Consider the following 22,223-nt stretch of genomic DNA (forward strand, 5'->3'; position numbering starts at 1 on the left):
GCCCTCCTCTATCCCCATCATCCCCCTTTCCCTAACTCCCACCCCCATCAGCCCTCAGTTTGTTCTCAGCATTCAAGAGTCTTTCATGGTTTGCCTCCCTCCATCTAAAATATTTTAAAATAAACTGTAATTGAGAAATGTGAGTAATACTTCTACTCCCTGGAGACTGGATAACCTTGTCCTGAAAAGGGACTCTAAGTACTGGTGTAAAGCCCTGAGAAGCATGGATACTCCTAAGTTTCAGTTTTTGTTAGTGGAGAGGGTTGACAATAGAAACTCCAATAATTTTGAGTGATCCAAATTCAGATATGATAAATGATTCTCTATTCCTCACTCCTGTTCCCAGGAAAGGCTGAAATTTTGCAAAACCTAGAGATTCCATATAGATCAGTCTCCTAAGAAAAAGAACAATTTTCAGAAGTATAAAGAATGGATCTGGAGAGACAACATGAAAATATCTGATAGAAATGCAATAGGATTTATGGAAGATCTGAAGGCTCACTTGAGGTTTGTAGCCATCAATTCGAAGACAGACCAAGTCAGTGAAATGGCATTTTCTTCTCCAGCCCCTACATTCAGCAATTTGGATATATTGCAGAAATAGTTGGAAAATTTAGATTTTTATCAGGTAAATTCCAAGAGTGGAGTAAAAAAAAAAAAGGAATATTGGAGTAGAGGTTGTATTCATGATGATATTGATTATACTGCTAGATCCAGTTATAAACTGAGAAAGGAAAAATGTTAGACCTCTTATCCTGCAAATAACATATGGTTAGTAAATTAAAGATACCATTGGGTTGAAATATTTTAAAATTAGTATACGAGAAAAGAGAATATGGTATAGAATAGGCAAGTAGAAGACAGTGGCCAGAAATCAGAACACTTGTCATTTCAGATGTTTGAAATTGACCCACTTGGTAATTCAGAACTTCAGTATAAGCATGACAGTATATTGCTAAAGAGATATGTTAATGCAATGATTTCCAGAATCAAGGTGCTTTCTTCAATTAAACAACATTAATTTAAAAAGGGAGGATAGATGGATTAGAGGAAAAATTCCTGCTAGTACCACATCCAAGGGATTTCAAATCCTTGGATAGGTATTGATTTTAAAAAAGAAAAAAAAAATCCTCACAGGAGCTTTATCATTAAAATTTCAGTCAACTGATTTTTTACATATTGATGTTACTGGTTCCTTATTATGGAGGCAAGGAAATCATCACCATATGCAAGAGGGCAAGGCATGTAGTAGGTATCCAATATATAAGTGCTGCATGAGAAAGAGTGTTTGAAGGAATAACTATAATTTTAAGAAATAGAGAAAATCATTATGAAATGCTTGTTCGTCCAGTTATTCTTCTTTGTGTTACATATAAGTATATGAGAGAGTACATGTGAAAACTTTCTAGGTCATAAAGCTTCATAATCATTATCAAGTTTCTGCAATTTTGATGTATTAATATCCATTAAGAGTTATTCATAGAAAAATGCTATAAAAAGGAGATGAAAATTTCCAAAATCCTTAATATGAGATATATATCAGTTGGGTTCTTGTCGGAGGCCGGCTCCGGCCAGGGTCCAGGGGTCCCTGAAGGATGGACGGTGTTGGCGAGGGAGGGATGAGCAAGGCCCAACAGTCTTTCTGGTCACCAGGCAGGCATCTCAGCCCTAACTGGGGCTCAACTTTATTTTATAAGTGTTTGGGGGATGGCACAGAAGTGGCATTTGCCTTAGACAATGATTTCTGATAACAAACTTCTTTGATATGTAAGAATTTCCCAGAACATAGGTTTGTAGAAGACTCATGCATAACCTTTATCAGTAGTGAGATAGGTGATTTAGATGCTTATCCTATGGGGAAGAAAGTATCTTTAGCCTATCAGACAATGTTTTTAGCATAAAAGGGTGAGGTTACTTCTCTGTGAGCAGGGGTCAAACAGGTCTTTCAGGAGACATCTCTGCTCCCATAATCACAAAAGAAGTTCCTCAATAGGATCCTCCACAGGAAGCAATCAGCATCTTCAAGGCCAGAATAAGTCACTCCAAATAACTGATAACAAATGCCTTGGGGTGGGGGACGGCCAGTGATCGAAGCAGAAACAACTGGGTGGGGGTGGATATCTGCCCTTAACTCTAAATTAGGCTCTTTGTCTCAAGGCTAGACTCAAGCCCCCTTTATTATGTAAGTCTTGGATCTGCAAGGCCCTTAGGAAGAGCCTTTTAATAATCATCCACAATGCTTTCATCTGAAATCTCTTTGGAAAAGGCAAGGACATGCCTTTCCTTATGAGCAATCTGTGTGGGGAATATCAGTCTGATTTGGAATATTGTGAGGCCTGGTCAATACCAGCAGGCTCATTTCCAACATGAGCCAGTAGTAGCAGAAAGAGACACCAGTTTTCGTTTCTCAAGGCAGGAGCTGTGCAAACGCCACCATTTCCTCGCTGTAACTGTCATGCAGTGAGGCCAGTGCGGGTCCCAGCAGGTTCTTAAGTTGGACTTGGCATCCTTCAATAGCTTATAAAATATAACCTTATTTTTAACTGTTGAGTGTCATTAGTCCAGTGCTATTTTTACCCATTTTGGATTCATATAATTTGATTGACTGATTGATTTAATTCATTATCCAGTTTTATTTCTTTCTACTCTCTTCCTCCTCTTTTAAAAAAATTTATTTTTAACATTTATTCAGTTTTGAGGGGGAGAGAGACAGAGCATGAGGAGGGGAGGGGCAGAGAGAGAGGGAGACACAGAATCAGAAGCAGGTTGTTAGCACAGAGCCTGATGTGGGGCTTGAACTCACGAACTGCGTGATCATGACCTGAGCTGAAGTTGGAGGCTTAACTGACTGAGCCATCCAGGCACCCCTCCTCCTCCTTTTACTTATTCATGTATTTTCTCACAGGAGCTAATGCATTTTTCTCTTACAAAAACGAAAAGACTTCCAGCTCATGTCACTAAGGACTCTGCAGAGCTTAATTTGTTCTTAGGAAGTTCTTCCTTCATGGAACTTTTCATGGTTTGCTTATTACTGTCTTTTAGATTTCAAGTCAAATACCCATTCTACTCCCTATTCTAGACAGCATTATAATTCTAATATATCATTCATTTTTTACCGTTATCAAAGCACTTATCAACACTTGAACCTATCTTGCTTACATGTTTAAGCCTTATCTCACATTTAACCCTTATGGTCAAATAAGCTCCTTAAGGTCAAGGATTCAGTTGGTCTTTACTCCTGTGTTCCTAGCACTTAGAGAAGTACTTAACACATAGTAGTTTACCGGAGAATACTGATGGTTTTTCTAACATTAACAAATCTGTAAATCATTCCTTTTAAGATTTCTTTAATGGATATCATAGTTAAATAGCAGTCTGTACCAGCCTGTCTAGTACAGATACAAAAACTTCATCAGACAGTTTAACAGAGTTTTTGGTATTAAGAATTATAAACCATGACTGAGACAACTAGAAGGAGAAGAAGGAAATACTTAAGTATCACAGAAGGAAGCAATTCCCACCTTTTTGGCTAGAGAACCAAGAGGTAAGGTTTGAATTGTTAGTATTTAGAAACTTGGAGGAAGAGTCCTATGAGTCTGGAACTCAGATCTCTAGGGAGGGGTGATGCAAAGTTGGGACTACCTATGAGACGCCACAGCATAAAATCATGTGTTCCTGCAGCATGGGAAGACTAACAAATGGAATCAGCTGCTAAGGCAGGATTCGGTTCTCTGTTGCTGCTGAGGACAAAGGAGTGTTGTGGTGATGGCAACAGAAGCAGGAAGCAAACAGAAGTAGCAGGTCCTTCTCCTTCTGATAGCAGCTTTCTGATATTTACTCCTATTGAAAGAATCTAATAGGAACCCTCTATCAAAGGAGGAAAGAGGTTTGCAAAGTTCCAGCCCCATCTCAAAGAAAAGTACAAAAGGGTCCGTTTGAAGCTGAGATCATTAGTTTAATAACCATAATATTCCTTAATATAAGAATATTTAATTTATATTTTACTTGGGTAATTTTCCTATTAAATTTTCAATTTTAATCATTATTTTAAGTAATATATTTGAAATTAATTTTGGTAAATGTGCTGAAATTACATTATAATTAAAAATTTTCCCACAGTTAGCATTTGTACCATCACGATTCTTTCAATAACTCTCTCTTTCTAGGTTTTTAAAATTCTTTTTTACACAGTAAACTCATATGAAGGGAGAGAAACAGGAGGTGGGAAGAGATACACAGATATCTGGTTTACTTTTCTTTAATGCCTTGATCTATTATTGATTTGCCAAAATCTTCTGTTCTTTCAATATATATTTCTCTCTCACTACTCCCATCAGAAACCTGGGTCTCATTTTTGTCTTCATCCTCTGTCCTTTCCTTTCCTGTCTTACTTACTGGGAATTCTTATCCCATTTTCAATTTGTTCTGTCATTGCAGTCAGGGTGATTTTTACAAAACACAAATAAGATTGCACTTTCTTCTTACATGAAATGTTTTTATGGTCACCCTTTGCTCTGAAGAACACATCTTTAATATGTCTGAGCAGGACTAGTATCATCTGATATGTACTCCCTATTATAGTTTCACCTTTCAATGTACCTTAACTCCATGGTTTTCCCCTAATACTGCTATGTTTATGCTTCAACCATGGTCTTTACTAAAGTGTCCTTCTGCCTTAAAGGGGCTATCTACTCCCACCCTCTGCACTTAGAAGCCTCTTCAATCTACTTTAGATTTTAGGTATATTGTCTCTTTGGGTAGTTTCTATGAGCTTCTTTACTAGGGTAGAATCTTCTATTTTATGACAACTTTTATAGGCTATATAACTAATCCTTCTGTCACTCCATGATAGGTTCTGTAAAGACAATGTTTGACTCATACATTTTATCCAGGAGTACTTGCCCCATACGGATTACTCAATAAATATGTACATAATAATTAATAGAGATAATGCCATCTATTATTAGATATATAACCCAATTATTTGCTTGCTTCATTTTCCTTCCAAGAGACATTTATAATGTACATCTTTGAGTTGTGTATATTTTATTCATTTTTTTATCAGGAATTTTATTTTATGTTGCCATATGGAACTATTCACACTGTATTTTCAAATGAGATGAATTTTTGAATTCCAATGTTTTAATTGAATTTCTTGGGAGATATTGTTTAAGAATATAATCAGAAATAAGCCCACAATTTTATCGGCAATTAATCTTTGAAAAAAAAAAGACAAGATATGTGACAGGAGGGGCACCTGGGTGGCTCAGTCAGTTAAGCGTCCGACTTTGGCTCAGGTCATGATCTCGCAGTTTGTGGGTTCGAGCCCCGCATTGGACTCTGTGCTGACAGCTAGCTCAGAGCCTGGAGCCTGTTCCGGATTCTGTATCTCCCTCTCTCTCTGACCCTCCCCTGCTCATGCTGTCTCTATCTCTCTCTCAAAAATAAATAAAGGAATATGTGACAGGAAAAGACTATCTCTACAATAAATGGTATTGGGAAAACTGGACAGCCACATGCAAAAAATTGAAACTGGACCACTTTTCCACACCATACATAAAGATAAACTGAAAATTGATTAAAGACCCAAATGTGAGAATGGAGATCATAAAAATCCTGGAAGAGAAGATGGCCAGTAATTTCTCCAACATTGACTGCAACAACATTTTTCTAGATATGTCTCCTGAGGCAAGGGAAATTAAAACAAAAATAAACTATTGGGGCTACAAGAAAAAAACAAGCTTATGAACAGCAAATGAAACAATTGAAAAAAGATTAAAAGACAATTTACTGAATGGGAGAAGATATTTGTAAATAACATGTCCAATAAAGGGCTAAAATCCAAAATATATAAAGAACTTACACAACTCAATACTAAAAAAAAAAAAGAAAGAAAAAAAGAAAAACAACAACAACAACAACAACAAACCAAAACCAAAACCAAAAAAAATCCTATTAAAAACTGAACAGAAGAGGGGCACCTGGGGTGTCTCAGTCGGTTAAGCATCCAACTCAATTTTGGCTTAAGTCATGATTCATGGTGAGCATGGAGCCTAGTTAAGATTCTCTCTCTCTCTTTCTCTCTCTCTCTCTCTCTCTCTCTCCTTCTGCCCCTCCCCCACTTGTGCACTCTCTCTAAAAAAAAAAAATTTTTAAAATGAGAAGACATGAACAGACATTTCTTCAACATGCAGACAGCCAACAGACACATGAAAAATGCTCAGTATCACTCATCATCAAGGAAATGAAAATCAAAACCACAATGAGATATCACCTCTCACCTGTCCGAATGGCTAAAATAAAAAACATAAGAAACAATAAGTGTTGGCAAGGATGTGGAAAAAAGGAACGTAATGGATTGTTGATAGGAATGCAAACTGGTACAGACACTGTGGGAAACAATATGGAGGTTCCACAAAAAATTTTAAAAAAATAAATTAACATATGATCCAGTAATTTCACTACTGGGTATTTACCCAAAGAATATGAAAATGCTAATTTGAAAAGATATATGCACCCCAATGTTTAATGCTGCATTATTTACAATAGCCAAGACATGAAACAGCCTAAGTGTCTATCAACAGATGAATGAATAAAGAAGATGTGGTCTATATATATGCAATTGAATATTACTTAGCCATAAAAAAGAATAAAATCTTGCTATTTGCAACAACATGGATGGATCCAGAAGGTATAATGCAAAGCAAAATAGGTCAGAGAAAGATGAATACCACAAGATTTCCCTCACAGGTGCAATTTAGGAAACAAAACAAATGAACAAAGAAAAAGGAGAGAAACTAAAAAACAGGCTCTTAACTATAGAGAACAAACTGAAGGGGGGGATGGGTGAAATAGGTAATGGGGATTAAGAATACACTTACCATGATGAACACTGAATAATGTACAGAATTGTTCAATCACTGTATTGTACACCTGAAAGTAATGTAACACTGCACGTTAACAATACTGAAAATTTAAACAATATATAATCACTTCTACAAATACAATAGCAAATGATAAATTTTGTTTTTCTTTCAAGTTTTTCTTTTTTATTTTCTTGATTATTGTCTAAAACTTTCAGAAAAAAAATGTAACGATAAGAGCAATTGTGGCATTCTTACAGATAACTTTAAAAATATTTGGGAGTTAAAAAAAGAGAAAGAGTAAGCTACACTAGTAAGTAATAGAAAGAATGGAACTGTTACGTTCCTACTTTATACTTACCACGTTAAAAATACTGCCCCTGCTTGGTATGTTGTCATTCTACTTCCCAGACAATATTATATTTGTTCTCTTTGGATTCTTATGTTCATATGACAAGTTTTCCATATGCTTATATGGGTAACAATATGTAGTTTTAGTTACTGCTGTTTATCATATGTCACCAAAAGTTCCAATAAAGCCCAGTGGACTCCAGACAAGCTGCTCAGATTTAAATCCCTGCTTCATTTCTTATGAAGTTTTGTGACCTAAGAAAGTCATCTGATTTCACTCTGACTCATTCCCTCATCTGTAAAATAGAATGAGAATAAGATGAGTTAGTATACATAAAACATTAAAAGATCTTGAAGATTTACAGGGCTGTTCAGGACTCTACAAGTATACAATCACAAACACAGAATTATAGAATATTGAATACAAAATGATGTGATACAAGAAAATAATTTTTATTATTTAAAACTGAAAACATATCTAAACAATATGTTTTTTAACTCTTATTCAATCAGTAGTGCTTCAATATATTCTAAAGGATTATAAACTAAAAATACATATCAAAAGCATTTATCTTAGTGAAACTTCTGTTATAAAAGGCCAGTTATAGGTCAAAAAACATTCTGAAATGTTCTGATTTCCTTTTAGCAGCTCAAGGACAGGAAGAAGTCTTAAAATTAATCAAGTGAAAATTTTGAGAATGAGTTTGAAATATGTGTCTCTTTAATTTCAATAAAATATTAGCACTGAGAGTAAAGACGGAAACATCAAGAAGTAATATTTGAGAGGTGCCATCCTAGAAGTATCTTATCCTCAGGGACAATCTGTAAATATGTGGAATATCCTCAAATCTAATCAAGATGGTTAGAGTATATTTAAAGGAAAAAGCAATCATCAAACTTAGAAAAAGTTATAACTTAATCATGGCATGTTATCCCTCATGATACTTCTGATTAGAATTCAGTCCAATACACATTTATACCAGTCTAGGATGCCAAGAATGATTAACATCACTGTCCCAGTCCCTCAAAAAGCAGTGGCATAATCCTCATCATGAAAGTATTAAAGTGCCTGTTGGCTTAATCTAACTCTCCCATGTGTTTATCATTGAGAATCAGTCCATGAGTCTGACTGATTAAAATTAATATATAATTGATTTGAAAATTGGAGGAACCAAGTAAAATCTCTTATGTTATGATAGATATTTAAAGTTAACCTAAGATAAATCATTGGGCTTGTACATTACTATATCAAGATTAAATTTTACATATATTTATGAGGATATGCTTTTATTTTACTTTTTAAATTTTATTTATTTTGAAAGATTGAAGAGAGTGAGACAGGAATAGAGAGTGAGGGAGAGAGAATCCCAAGCAGGTTCCACATTGTCAGCACAGAGCCCAACAAAGGGCTTGAAAGCAGGAACCATGAGATCATGACCTGAGCAAGGTTTGGAAGTTTAACCTACTGAGCCACCCAGGAGTCCTGAAGATATGCTTTTAAAGTCAGGTTTACATAAGCAATATGCTATATTGAAAATAAGCAGTCTTCCCATAAGGGAGCATTCTCTTGTAAGAGTCTCAGAAGTCAATTTCTGAGAATTGGGGGCTTTAATAATATTGAGGGTTTGGATGAGTTTTGGTGTGATAGGGAACTATGGGGTTCAGTAGGCAGAAAAGGTCCCTGGGTAAAGAAAAACACATTTTAAAACATTTCTTCTGGGAATATCTCATCTCCAGCAAATTCCCTCAGGAATAAAATTCCTCTTAGGAGTGTAACAGATACCACCTACTACTCCCCCTCAGGTTTCCCTTGGGAATTTGACAAACAAAAGACCCAACTAAAAATAAGCAGACCATAAAACATATGACCCACAAGTAACAGTGACCTGTTCCCTCATACAATGGAAATGAACCAATCTAAAAAGAATGACTAAGCATTTAGAGTTACCTAGTCAAGGGTAGAACCTGAGAAGGAACAAGTGCCCCCAACCAAAACCCTATAAAACAAGAGTCCCTTGTCTATAGTCGCAGGTTTTCATTTTTTAATGTGCACCATTTGTAAAGAGAGCTCTCATACTATTCTTACTCTTTAATCTTCTACTCTAATAAACTTCTGCCTGCTGCTCATTTTAATCTGTGTCCACCTCTTCATTCTTCAAAGCGAGGAGACAACGAATCTCCGGTATTCAGGTAAAAAATACTGCGCAATGGGCAGCATAAAAGATGTTATCTAAGAGATATTACGTGAGCAGCATAGTTTTGAAAAGAGAGTTGGATTAGAAATTGTAAAAATACACATCATGCTGTCTTCCCTGCTCTCCAATAAAGACATTATCTACAAATGTGATGTGATTCATGACAGAAAAAAAAAGTTTTTAGTTAAAAGACATCTGAAATCATAAGGGACATTTTAAATCCTGAAAAATGACAGATATGTAGGCAAAACAGTTGAAACACTGGAAGGTTTGAAAACCACAATTTATGAATTGTTCTAATATATATAAGTAACACTGCTCAAAAAGTTTAGTATACACATTTGTTTTCCTTCTTAAAATGTTCAAAATAAACACCATATTATATTTAAGGTGTACAGGGTGATGTTTTGAGATACATACACATAGTGAAATGATTATTACAGTCAAGCTGATTAACATAACCAGCTCCTCACACAGTTAACATTTTCTTCCCCAGGAGACTAGGGTGTGCCAAGTCCTTTCAGTTCCCTGAGACAGGCAAGATGGATGCCAGCCTCTCTAGCAGCAGCTGGAAAAGTTGAGGTGCTAGCTATGTGGTCCAATTTCTTCTCTCCTCATGGAGAACCTGGGAGCTGGAGTTTACCTTACACTCACTCTGCACTGAGCTGGGGAAAGGAGCTATGGCAGATGCCTGAACTCTTTTTCAGACCACGTGCCACTATGACAGGGAAAGATAGTGTGGTAGTGTCCCCCCCTCTAAGGAAAGGGAAAAAAAGAACGTCTCAATTTGTGCATGTGACAACATCCCTCAGGACCCTGTAACATAAGACCACTTAATCAGACTGCGTGTTTCTGTGTTACCATATATGGGAGACAAAGAGGTAAAAAATATATAAAAAACCATGCCATGTGGTGTTAGGGGCTCAGTTCTTTGGGTATGAACCCAACTGAGCGAGGCCGGCTGGAATAAAGTTGCTTTCTGGAAAGAAAAGCCTCAGTGGCGTCAGGACCCTGTGTGAGAATCCTGCTACAACAGGATAAAATAGGCAAAGACGGAAGGGACAGGACCTGAGGTCCCTGGGTGGGGAAAAACACACACTTTGAAACAATGCTGAGTGTCTTGACTACAACAAATTCCCTCTGGCGTAAGGTTTCTCTTAAGAATGTAACAGACACCACCTACTCCCCTTGAAGTTCCCCTCAGGAATTTGACAAAATATCTAATTAAAAATAAATAGTAGACGACAGAAGGAATGCTAAGGCCATTGGTAACGCCTCATACAATGGAATGGAGCCAATCGGGAATGGACCACTCAGCACCTAGGGCTGTCAAGCCTATAAGGGTGGGGCCTGAGCTGAAACTGGGGAGAAGTGAAGGGGACGGCTGACCAGAACCTTATAAAACAAGGCCCCTTGCCTATAGTCGGGGATACTCACCTCCCAATGTCCCCTCTCTGCAGAGAGCCTTCATACTATTCTTCCTTTCTGATATTATACTCTACACTTTTGCCTGCTGTTCATTTTTTGTCCACTTCTTCACTCTTCAACGCCAGGAGACGAGGAACCCCGGTTTTGAGGTAAAGGATCCTGCGACACCACTTCGCACCGCTGTTCTCTCTCTTGTCACTCCTGGGGACAAGCGAACGGCAGGCCCAGGAGCTCTCAGAGGCGCCTTAGCGGAAGGCTTCGTTCCATCTCCGGAGTAAGGGGGTAGGAGGGGTCCTCCAGGAAGTGCTCACCCGCCATTTCCAACCCCCTGGAGACCAGTGATTACCTGCTAGAGACTAGCCAGTTAGGAGCCAGACTTCCGGGGAGGCAGCTGGAAAAGTTGGGGTACTCGATGGGCAGTCTAACCTCTTTTAGGGAGAGGCCAGGAGATGGGTGCTGTTAATGGGGCGGATAGGACTGGAGTCACAGTGGGGCCTGCAGAGTTATTTAAAACCGCGCTGCTTCGTTTACCCGACACCCCAGGGACTAACACATGCCCTGAAGCAGAAGTTCCTAGACGCGGCTAGAAGCCCAGCCGCTCTGGCAGCTGCTGAAAAGTGAGGGCACTGGAAATGTCGTCCGATTCCTCCCGGGTAGAAGCTAAAAGGGTTTGCTTGTTTTCCCTGGAACAAGGGGTGGAGGACTGCCTGAGGTGGGAAGCGCCGGAAGTGCCCCCACGCGTCACGCGTCACCTACCTCCGGTGCCCGCGGCTCCCCCCGTTCACCTCAGAAAACCAGCTTGGGGGGCGAGGTTATGTGGTCCCACCAGCCGGACACTGGCCAAGCTTCCAGAGCACAGTGTGAGCCGCCAAAGTTAGGAGAGCTAGACCCTGCACCAGCAGGCGGAAGAGTCGGGGCTTGGGCCGCGCATTCTAGCCCCTTCCATGGGGAGGCCGGAGCTGGGCTTTCCGGCAGGCTCGCCGCCGTGCTGTGCGCAGAGCCGTGTGGACGAGCTGCTGGAGTGCTCTTGCACGGGTTTAAAGGGGGCAGGCACGGTGTCTGTGGTTCCAGGGGAATAGCGAATGTCAGCTCCCAGAAATGCGAGTCAGGGGGGGCCGTTCCTCAGGTGGCAGCAGTAACGGTTGGTGCATTGGACGCGTGGTCTCAACTTTTCACTCCTCAGGAAGAAGCTGTGAATTGGGGATGCTTTCTAGATAGTATGGTGCTGTCCCAGGGATGGGGTTTAAGGTAGGAGTGTGTCTCAGCTTTCCCTGCCTGTTTCGTTGTGGGTATTTTCTCAGTCACTGGGTGTGTAGGAGATTCCCAACTAGTTTCTGGATTTTTTTCAGAGCGGTCCTACACGTGTAGCTGTTTATTCCTTGCATCTGTATTTGGGAGGAAGGGGAGTCTGGAGGTTCCGATTCACGGTCTTATTAATGTTACTCTCCACCCCCGCCCCCATTCTTTTCGAAGATACATGCAACATTTACAAATATTTGTTTCCAGGTTGTAAAGAAAGTGCTATTAAATAATAAAATATCAACTCTGCATAGAGGAAAATTACTGATTATATCATAATATTAGTAATTCGCTAATAAACAGGTATTCTCATCTATAGATCTGGAACATAAAAATGGGTTTATGAAGAGTGAATGGGTAAAATGCTCTATTAAGTGCTAGAAGCTAATCATGATTAAACAGCACCATGATGGGTGAAGTTTAATGAAGCTAAATAAGAACTTAGAAGGAAATTTATATTTTTAAATTTGTTTTAGAAAATAGGAAATACTAAACATTAATGAACATTTTCCTTAACGTGTTGGAAACATCATCAACCCAAAGGAACTGTAGAAAAGAAAGTGGTTAAAAATTAAAAGAAAAAAAATTTAATTAAAAAATCAGATTAATCAACTATGCATAGAGATAATTAGTAAAACAAGAAGCTATTTTTAAAAACTAATAAAGCATCTTGGTATAAAAAAATATAAATGATGGGGCTCCTGGGTGACTCACTTGGTTAAACATCCAACTTTGGCTGGGGTCTTGAGTTCACAGTTCTTGAGTTCAAGATCCACATTAGGCTCTCTGCTGTCAGTGCACAGCCTGCTTCAGATCCTCTGTCTCCCTCCTTCTCTCTAAAAAATAAACATTAAAAAAAGGAAATATAAATGAGTTCTTGATTTATAATTAAATGTAAAAGCAATGTAGGAACACAGAAGCTTCTTACTAAGTTTGTGTTATTCTGAAATTTGAAATCTTGAAATTCAAAATATTAAAAGAAGATTTATTATTTTTTAATGTTTATTTATTTTGAGAAGGGGGAAGGCAAAGAGAGGGAGAGATTGGATCCCAAGCAGACTCTGTGATGTCCATGCAGTGCTAGCTAGACTTTGGGCTCTGTCTCACGAACCATGAAAGATCGTGACCTGAGCTGAAATCAAGGGTTGGATGCTTAACTGACTGAGCCACCCAGGCACCCCTAAAAGAGAAGTTTTAAATACTGGAACTAGAAAAATATTGTATTTAGCACATATGAAAAAGACAAAGACAATCCTTAGAGAAAGGTAATATAATCCTTACAAAAATTAATTAAGGGCATAAACTGAATGTTCACAAAAAAGGAAATAAAGTTAAAATTAAAAATAAAAATTGAACTACCATATGATCCAACAATCCCACTTCTGGGCATCTATCTGAAGGAAATGAAATCTGTATCTCAAAGAGATACCTGCACTCCCATGTTCATTGCCAGCATTATTCACAATAGCCAACATATGGAAACGACACAAGTGTCTATTGAGGAATGAAGAGATGAAGAAAATGTGATATATAGTTGTATATTTGTGATGATATGGGTGAATCTGGAGGGCATTATGCTAACTGAAATAAACCAGTCAGAGAAAGATAAATACTATATGATCTCACTAATATGTGGTATCTAAAGAAATTTAACTCCTAGAAACAGTAGAACAGTGGGTTATCAGAGGGTGGGAGATTGGGGAATTGGGGAGATGTTTGTTAAAAGGAAAAAAACTTCAGTTTTCATGAGTAAGTTTTGGGGATCTAATGCACAGAATGTTATATTGTATACTTTAATATACAATAAGATATTATACAATAATATACAAAATGTATATTAAATATACATTTAATAAATGTCTTTATTGTATACTTAGAATTTGCTGAGAGTGTAAATCTTAAATGTTCTCATCATGCCTACACAACAATGGTAACTGTGATGTGATGATGTGTTAATTAACTTGATTGTAGTAATCATTCCACACTGTACATGCATATCAAATCATAATATTATGTGACTTAAATATATACAAGTTTGTCATTTATACTTCAATAAAGCTGGGGGTGGGGAAAGTCCCCCAGCCAATTCTGATGTACACACTCAAGTTTAAGAAGCACTGCCATGGAGATTTTAATTGATTAACTACATCATGATTTACAAATAAAAATACTATTCAGAAACTAAAAATTATTGTTTAAATCAAAGAAAATAAATTCTGTCTATAAAATTTTTTATTTGCAACTAACCTGTATATATGTATATATGATGATAGAAATAAATGGTGATGATGAGGGTAACTATACTTTAAGCATTCTTATACACTTGGGGCAGAAGTTTACATTGAAACACATACACACACACACACACACACACACAGAAACTCGTGATTTATCTACAACAGAGTTTAAGCCTCATGATAATAACAAAATAGAAGTAGCCTAGGTATCCCTAAATGAGGACTAGTTAAAGAAATTATGGTACAGGGATATTATAGTGGAATTTGTGAGGGACTACCCATCATTCATTATTTCCTTGTCCCTTTCTCAGAGGACTGGATTTTTCCCCATTTGATAGTATCTATATGGTTTTTGTGGTGTGGGCCCTGATGGATTGATTTGAAAATATATATAAATGGACAGAAATTAGTAAGGTGAGAGGCAGCAGATGCACATAAGTTAGTCTGTTCCCATTAATTCCTCCTGGATATAGTGATTGGTTCAGGGTAAATATGTAAGGTATTACATTCACATGTATATAACTGAGAACCCAAATAATAGCAGTTTAACTAAATGTCAGTTTATTTGTGTCATGCAACAAGCCCAGAACAGGCAAGCTGGGACAGGGTCAGTGGCTGCATTATCCATTACAATAGTATTTTCTTCCTCTTCTCAGACATCCTTACCAGACAGCATGCTTCATACATGTCTCTTTGTAGTCCCCAGATAGCAGCTCCACAACTAGTACCATACCCGCATTCCATTCAGGAAGAAGCGAAAAGGACAAAGGCAAAATACTCATTCCAGTGAGTTTTTTACACTTGAAGAACTTGCTTTGGAGCCATCCAACAACTATTATTGCAACTCAGATTATATGCTTAAGTCTGGAAAATCCTGTTTTTAGTTATTTGAGGTACTGTTAGTAAACCAGAGGAGAAGACTAGGTAAGATAGGCAATTAGTGATTTCTGACAAACGTAGGTATACAAAATTAGTTGGTCCTGACAAAGATACCTTTGACTTTTTGCATGGTTTAAGGAGAACTTTACATTGAAGGCTTTAAATGTCTTTTTTGTGTAAATCAAGCAATGTTTGATTAGTATCCATCCTCAGTGCCCCATCATGTTCTTAATTGTTTTTACTGATAGAGAATAAGATAATTAAGTTGAATATTATGAGACTAATTTGCATTCTTAGAGAAATAAGCTTCATAAAATTGTTTCTTAAATGACAGCCAAAGTAAATTACACTTCCTTCCATTAAAAAAAAAAAAATGTATTCCTTCTATATATGAATACAATTTAGTTTAGGAAGTTAAATATGCCTAGAGTATATCTATCTTATCATTCTCTCTCTTAGGATAATGCATAGGGATGGAAAGGATAAGAAAGTTGTAACAGGAGATTTAATTTGAGCCCAGACCCCATGTTTGGTAATTAGGGGCTCCTAAGCAACTATCTGAAAATCAATTGCTCCTTCTATAAAATGGAAGTAACTAGAGTATGCTCAGAGGATTCTTATGGGGATTAAAGGAGAAAATATTTGAGAAGCATTTTAAAAACCATCCGGTTCTACACACATGTTTTTAAACATTACACTTTTATCCCTTATTTTTTTCTTTTATTCATTTATAAAGCACAATGTTGACTTAGCTTAATTAATGTAATACCATATAACCTCAGTTTCATACAAAGCTCTACCATAATGAAATTTTATTTCACTGACACTTTAGAAACACTCTGGTGCCATTTCCTGGGCAGAAACAAGGGGTAAAGCTAGCCCTAGGCATGGGTCTAACAGGCTGGACTCTCACCAAGCATATGGGCAGGCAGTGCTTCGGTGGAGAGATCAAAGCACAGTAGATGGCCTTTCTCTGGATGACTTCCCCAGATGCTTAAGGTTCTTGAAACAGCTGTTTCAGTCCAGGCACAGCAGGTCTCCCACTCTACCCTCTGCAAATTGTGGACTCTTTGCAATGTCCCCAGTGGATTTTTTTCCCTTACAAATTGGCCTATAGATTAGGCATGACAATTAGCACTAGTCTATAGACTTAGAAAAAGGAAGAAATTAGTCTGGAACTAAAAGAAAACATGCTGTGCACTAGTAAAACATATGATATAAATTAAGTCAGAAAATTATAAATGATGGAGCTAGAAGGGGCCTTTGAGATTCCATAGCTCATTGTCCTCATTTTACAGATGAGGACTCTGATGATACTGTATTTTGTTAGGCTGCTTATGGTCACATCTCTAACATTGTTAAATTTGTCAGTGGGAGGGGGAAAGCAAAGACAATTTTGCAGATTTATTTTGTATATGGCTATAGTTTGAATCTAAAAATAAAATAGAGGCTTATATATGTATTCAAAACATAGCAATCATTTAAATCTTTATAATCTATAAGAATACTCCCAAGTTTTAAAATATATATTTATTTTAAAAATTTTTTTAACTCATACAGCTTTTTATTGATGTTTTAATTGCAGAAACTTATTTGCTCCCTGGCCAAATATTATTTTATAAATCCAGTATATAAAAGCAAAAAGCTCTCTATTAAAATATTTATTTATTCACTCATTTGTCATTCATTCATTTATGTAGTTATCATCCAATGAACATTTACAAAATGTCTATTACTGTTTAAGTATTATAGTAGGGATTGAATATATAGAAGCAAAGAAATGTCTCGATCTTTAAAGGAAAAAGTGTAATATAATTGTTTAGAAGCTCTACTCTGGAGCTACCTTTTCTAAGTTTGAATTTTGTCTTAATTACCATCTAGCTAAGAGACATTCAGCCCATTACTTAACCTCTGTGACTTGGTTTCCTCATCTGTAAATGTTCATAATAGTACTACCTGCTTCACAGGGATTTATGAGGATTAAATGATGTAATTGATGCATAGTTTTAGCATACTCCCTGGCAATTACTAATCACTGAATAAATGTTCATTATACATGGCATTAGAAAACTCCTTATCTAGTGAGAGAAATAAAAAATTATACTACTACTCACAATATGATTAAATGCAATCTGAGAAAGATAAGCATGTTCACTTGTCCCTGAAAAATATGTCCCTGTTCCTGTCTTGCTAACAAGATGCAGCACCAAATCCATGGTTGGAGGATAAGGCCACTGTTCCCTGAGAAGTTAATCCTTGAGTTGCTTTTTACAGATTTGTTTTATTTTGTTTTGTTATTGGTTTTATTTTTCCATATACTTGATAGCGATTTAGGAGAAACATAATGTGAGGAGTGTATATTCCAGGTACAGGAATGCATTTAGATTTTAGAATGATCGTTTCAACGTGGCTTGAACTTATCCTGGAGACAGGTGTTATGAAGACAGGCTCTTGGTGTACTGCAGCTGAGAAATTATATATGCAATAGCGTAAGAAAGAAGACATATTTGAGAAATATTTAGTAGATGGAATTAGCAAGACTTAGTTGCTGACTCTATATTGAAAGTGGGGGAGAGGAAGGAATCGTGTAAACCTTTTGCAGTTAATTATTTAAAAAAGAACTTTAAAAAAAATAAGGTGGCTACGGAGTGAAGTCATTTGTTGCAATAAGGAAGATCAGCCTTGATGAAATGATGATGTCATGGGCCTACCAGTGTTGTACATGAGCAAAACTTTCCAAATGACCTATAATTCACAAGAGAAAAAGATATCAAAGCTGGATATATAGCAAAAGATATCTTCACTATAAAAGATATCTAGCCACTATAAAGTGGCTAGAAGTCATGTGCATGGATGGAATTATGCATTTAGAAAAAAAAAGAATGCTTTGGTCAAGCTTAAGATTAAAATCCTTGGACTGGTAGAAATCAGTAAAGCTGTCAGGTACTTTTGAGATAAGTTAGGGTAAAGGAAAGAAGAAGTACACTGAGGTACCTAATATTTAATAAACATACACTATAATCTGAACCATTTACATGTTAAAATATTTAATTCTCAAAAGAACCTGTGAAACAGTCGTCACTATTTCAATCATGAGAAAGCTGAAGCTCTGCTTGCACATTTTCAAAATCACACAGCCCAGGGGCACCTGGGTGGCTTAGTATGTTGAGCGTCTACTCTTGATTTAGTCTCAGGTCATGATCTCACAGTTCATGAGATCGAGTCCCACATCACACTCTCTCCCCCACTTTCTCCGCTCCTCCCCTGTTTGCATTCATGCACACATGCTCTCTCTCTCTCTCTCTCAAGATAAATAAATAAACTTTAAAAAGATCACACATCTCCTACATGGCTTCCTATATAAGGTAACACGTAAGCCAAATTGACATAAAAGCTTTCATGTTTCAGTACTTCATTTCACAACCAAAAAAAGCACGAAGAAACAAAATAAAACATACGTAATATCAGACAGGCCAAAAAAAGGAGAAAATTCCATGAACACAGATGCAGAGAAACTAGAAATAGAATATTTTTGAAGAAGTTGCAGGTGAAAAGAGTAAGACTTTATTTAGGTTGGCATTATTGTTACTATTTTGAAGAAGGGAGAAATTTAAACACACACACACACAGATATTTCATCCATATTTTCTTAATGATGCAACTTTGGAATAACTTTTCATTGACTGAATGATTAAGGCATACATTTGTATGTGTGCTGTGAGTTGAAAAAATATATATAACCAGAATTTATTTCAGCAACATTTTATTTCAGAAATATCCTCCTATTTTCTGGAAAGACATTCTCTGATTATTCAGATTAGAATGAAAGCTAGAACTTAGAGGGGATGGGGGAGCTGACTCTAGCAGTGACTGTATTTCAAAGCCTAGAGTTTCTTGGTTGTGAGAAATAAGAGAATGGGAAGAACAAGAGGAAGAGAAGGAAAACCCATGGAAAAAGCAGATGTCAAGAAGATTGTGTAGTCTATTATATGAACCCTTCCAAGGGGAAATTGCTATATTCTGTGCAAGTCCATAGAGAACCAAATGTCTTGAATTGAGTAGATTTCTTTTATTGATTATTACATGGATAAAATTAACTGTAGGAATTCAGATGTTAACTTACTGCAGGTTCTTTGTGAGAAATTCTTTTCATTACCATCTTTTGGGCTTATTTTAATTTTTCCTGTTGGCTCTTTCAGTAAGTTAAACATGTTGAACATAGTTTTAGATTGCAGTTTACCTAACCTGCTAAGGATTCTTTGGGATTTTTTTAAATATGGTTATGATGTCTTTTGCTTATTTTGGAAAATTTTCAGCGACTATCTACTTTCTCTACCTAAATTTCTCTTTCCTACTTGTAGGATTCTATTAAACATTTGATCTTTTTATTGTGTTATTTTGTCTTACCCTCTTTTTCAAAATTTATCTCTGTTCTTTATTCTGAATAGATTCTTCTGATCTTCTAGTTTACTATTTCTCTCTTTAGCTCTTCTGTTTAATCTAATCATTGAGTTTATCGTGTTGGTATTTTCATTTCTATGAGTTTTACTTTGCTAGTTTGTAAATCTTCTATATCATTTTTAAAGGTTTTGTTGTTTGTTTGAAAATTTCAAACATATGTAGTCTGTTGGAATGGTGATCTACCATGGTCCCTTAAAATTATTCCTAGGTATTCCAGAAAGTGAAATCTCTAAATGCTTTTTATTTGGGCCATTTCTTGGGGTTGTACTTGCAGTGAGCAACCATCAGGGATGAGGGAACATCTTTCTCTTAACAAAAAGCAGACATCCTTTGGTTTACTATAAAAATGGTAAACCCATGAGCTCTCCATTAACAGAACCTACTCTGTGTGCCACCATCTTGGAACTTGCAGGACATGGGGACGCAGTGTGAACATCATGCTGACTACATTCTACTTACTGCTTTGCCCTAAATAATAAAATACTTTACCTCCGATCCAGTAATCTAGTGTCTTCTTCCACTATCTACAGTATGGCAATAGGCTAGCTTTTTGTGTTGTGTATGTATGTCCAATATCCACTGAAACAAATAGAGTACATAATACACATCTGACTAAGCCTGTAACAAAGTGCATGCTAAATATCTGCTTTATGTTCCCCTTAAGCAGAAGTGTTTACGGGGAATACTGTCCTGGGCAAATAAATAACAAAATTATGTAATTAAATATAATTTAATTATTTTATTTAAAATCATTTTGTCTCTATTGATATAGGTTATTTCCCAAAACTGTGGAACTGATCTGCAAAGTTCAAATATTTTGCAGTGAATTTTTTTCCATTTTTGTCTGAAAATTTAGTTTGTCTTAAGGCTTGTGTAAGATAGAGTTAACTTCAATGATTATAAATACTTGAAATGATTATAAATACTTTAGGTAGACATGTTAGATTAAAATATTTTACTAGCATAGAAAAAAATTAGTAAATGAAAGCTATACTTATGTGTGTCAACTTTCTAGAGAAAGTAAAATATTTGGAAGTAAAGTAAGTTGATTCAGATTACCTATTAGAACATAATAAGATAAAGCCATTTTAAGGAGCACAATGAAGAGTATTTTAATACAAAATTATTAAAATATACACATTTCTATAATGTGTGGGCCCTAATAACGAATAAATTGGGTTAAGTGAAAAAACCTAAAGAAAGCCCTAGTTGTAATTTTTCCAATTTTAAAATATAATTTTAATATCAGTAAAAATCAATATAACTTAAGAGTTATAATTAACTCTAAGAAACAATTCATCAGATGCATAGAATTTGGAAGACAATTGATTTTAGTCAATTATGATCACTTTGCTGTTTATAGGAACTTGTCAACTTCAATTTTCTCATTGTAGATTCCTTTGTATCAAGCATAGGCCTTAGCAAACAAATATTAAATAATACTTCTTAAAGAAAATAATTGTTTTCATGGATAGTCAGGAATTAACAGCTTCACATTACAAGCTGACATAGGTGTATATGTCTTTAAAATGAATGTACCAAAGTGATTTCCACTGATTTTTTTTTTTTTATCCTCTGATATTTTAGCTGATGCTTTACAAGTTCTAAAAGCCTGAAAGCTTTGGTTTGAATGGTGCCTAACATAAAGTAGAAACCACTAAGTTTGATCTGAAACCCACAAAACCAAAACTTTGCCTAGCCCAAAATCCAACATTTTACTCTCAGTAAATTGCAATGGGAACTAAAGTATTGCTTTTATTCCTTTCATCCAACATTCTGAGGGACATTTGAAGACTTGATTTGTGGCTTTGAGGAAGTGAGTCTGGGGGTTAACAAGCAAAGAATTTAAACATCCAATTGCCTATATTCCTTCAAAAGCATACCATTGGTACTTTATGTACTTTCATTAAGTAGTATGTCTAGATTATATGACCAAAGGAGAAGAATTCTTCTAGTATAGATTTTTCATTGATGTGGATTTAGCAGACTTTCTTTATGATCTGTCATTAATGTATCCCACAAACTTTACGTTATCTAAAGTATGAGTTGAAGTTATAATCCAAAACTGATCAAGCATTTGAAATGCCTTGAGATGGAGATAATGTATAAACAGATATATGAAATCTTTCTTATATGAGGCCAAATCATTTTGAAAACGTGGGATGGAAGATAGGATTTATTGTATAAGCCAGGTAGCTCAGAAATAGTTTCACAGTTGAGACTAGGACAGTGAGCCTACATTTTGACTTACTAAACTCACATGCCAACATATATTAATTGTTGAAAAACAGTTTTGTAACTATCTCTTGGAAATATCTCTAGTAATGCCTTGCTAGTCTGACCAAGATATTAGAAACATTCTCTAATATCCATTGACATTTCATTTCTATTTTCTTCATCCTTTTTTTTTCTGCCTTCAGTCAGTTTAGGTTGATTTCTTCTCTCCCAAAGTTAAAAAAAAAAAAAAAAAAAAAAAAAAAAAACTAGAAAAAAGAAAAAACAAAACAAAA

General features: G+C 36.2%; 1 long non-coding RNA gene across 1 annotated transcript in view; it reads right to left on the bottom strand.

Moving 5' to 3' along the window:
• LOC144240391 (uncharacterized) overlaps nucleotides 1-11,529 on the bottom strand; it is a 29,658-nt gene extending 18,129 nt beyond the window's left edge. Inside the window, exons 1-4 of the long non-coding RNA XR_013337700.1 lie at nucleotides 11,184-11,529; nucleotides 10,847-11,038; nucleotides 7,225-7,510; nucleotides 6,882-6,933 (exon numbers count right to left, since the gene is read on the bottom strand). This is a non-coding gene — a long non-coding RNA (uncharacterized LOC144240391). The remainder of the gene's footprint in view (nucleotides 1-6,881; nucleotides 6,934-7,224; nucleotides 7,511-10,846; nucleotides 11,039-11,183) is intronic.
• Between the last annotated feature and the right edge of the window lie 10,694 nt (nucleotides 11,530-22,223).

The sequence above is a fragment of the Crocuta crocuta genome, unplaced genomic scaffold (genome assembly GCF_008692635.1).
Source record: "Crocuta crocuta isolate KB4526 unplaced genomic scaffold, BGI_CrCroc_1.0 scaffold247, whole genome shotgun sequence".
In the NCBI taxonomy this organism is placed as follows: Eukaryota; Metazoa; Chordata; class Mammalia; order Carnivora; family Hyaenidae; genus Crocuta; species Crocuta crocuta.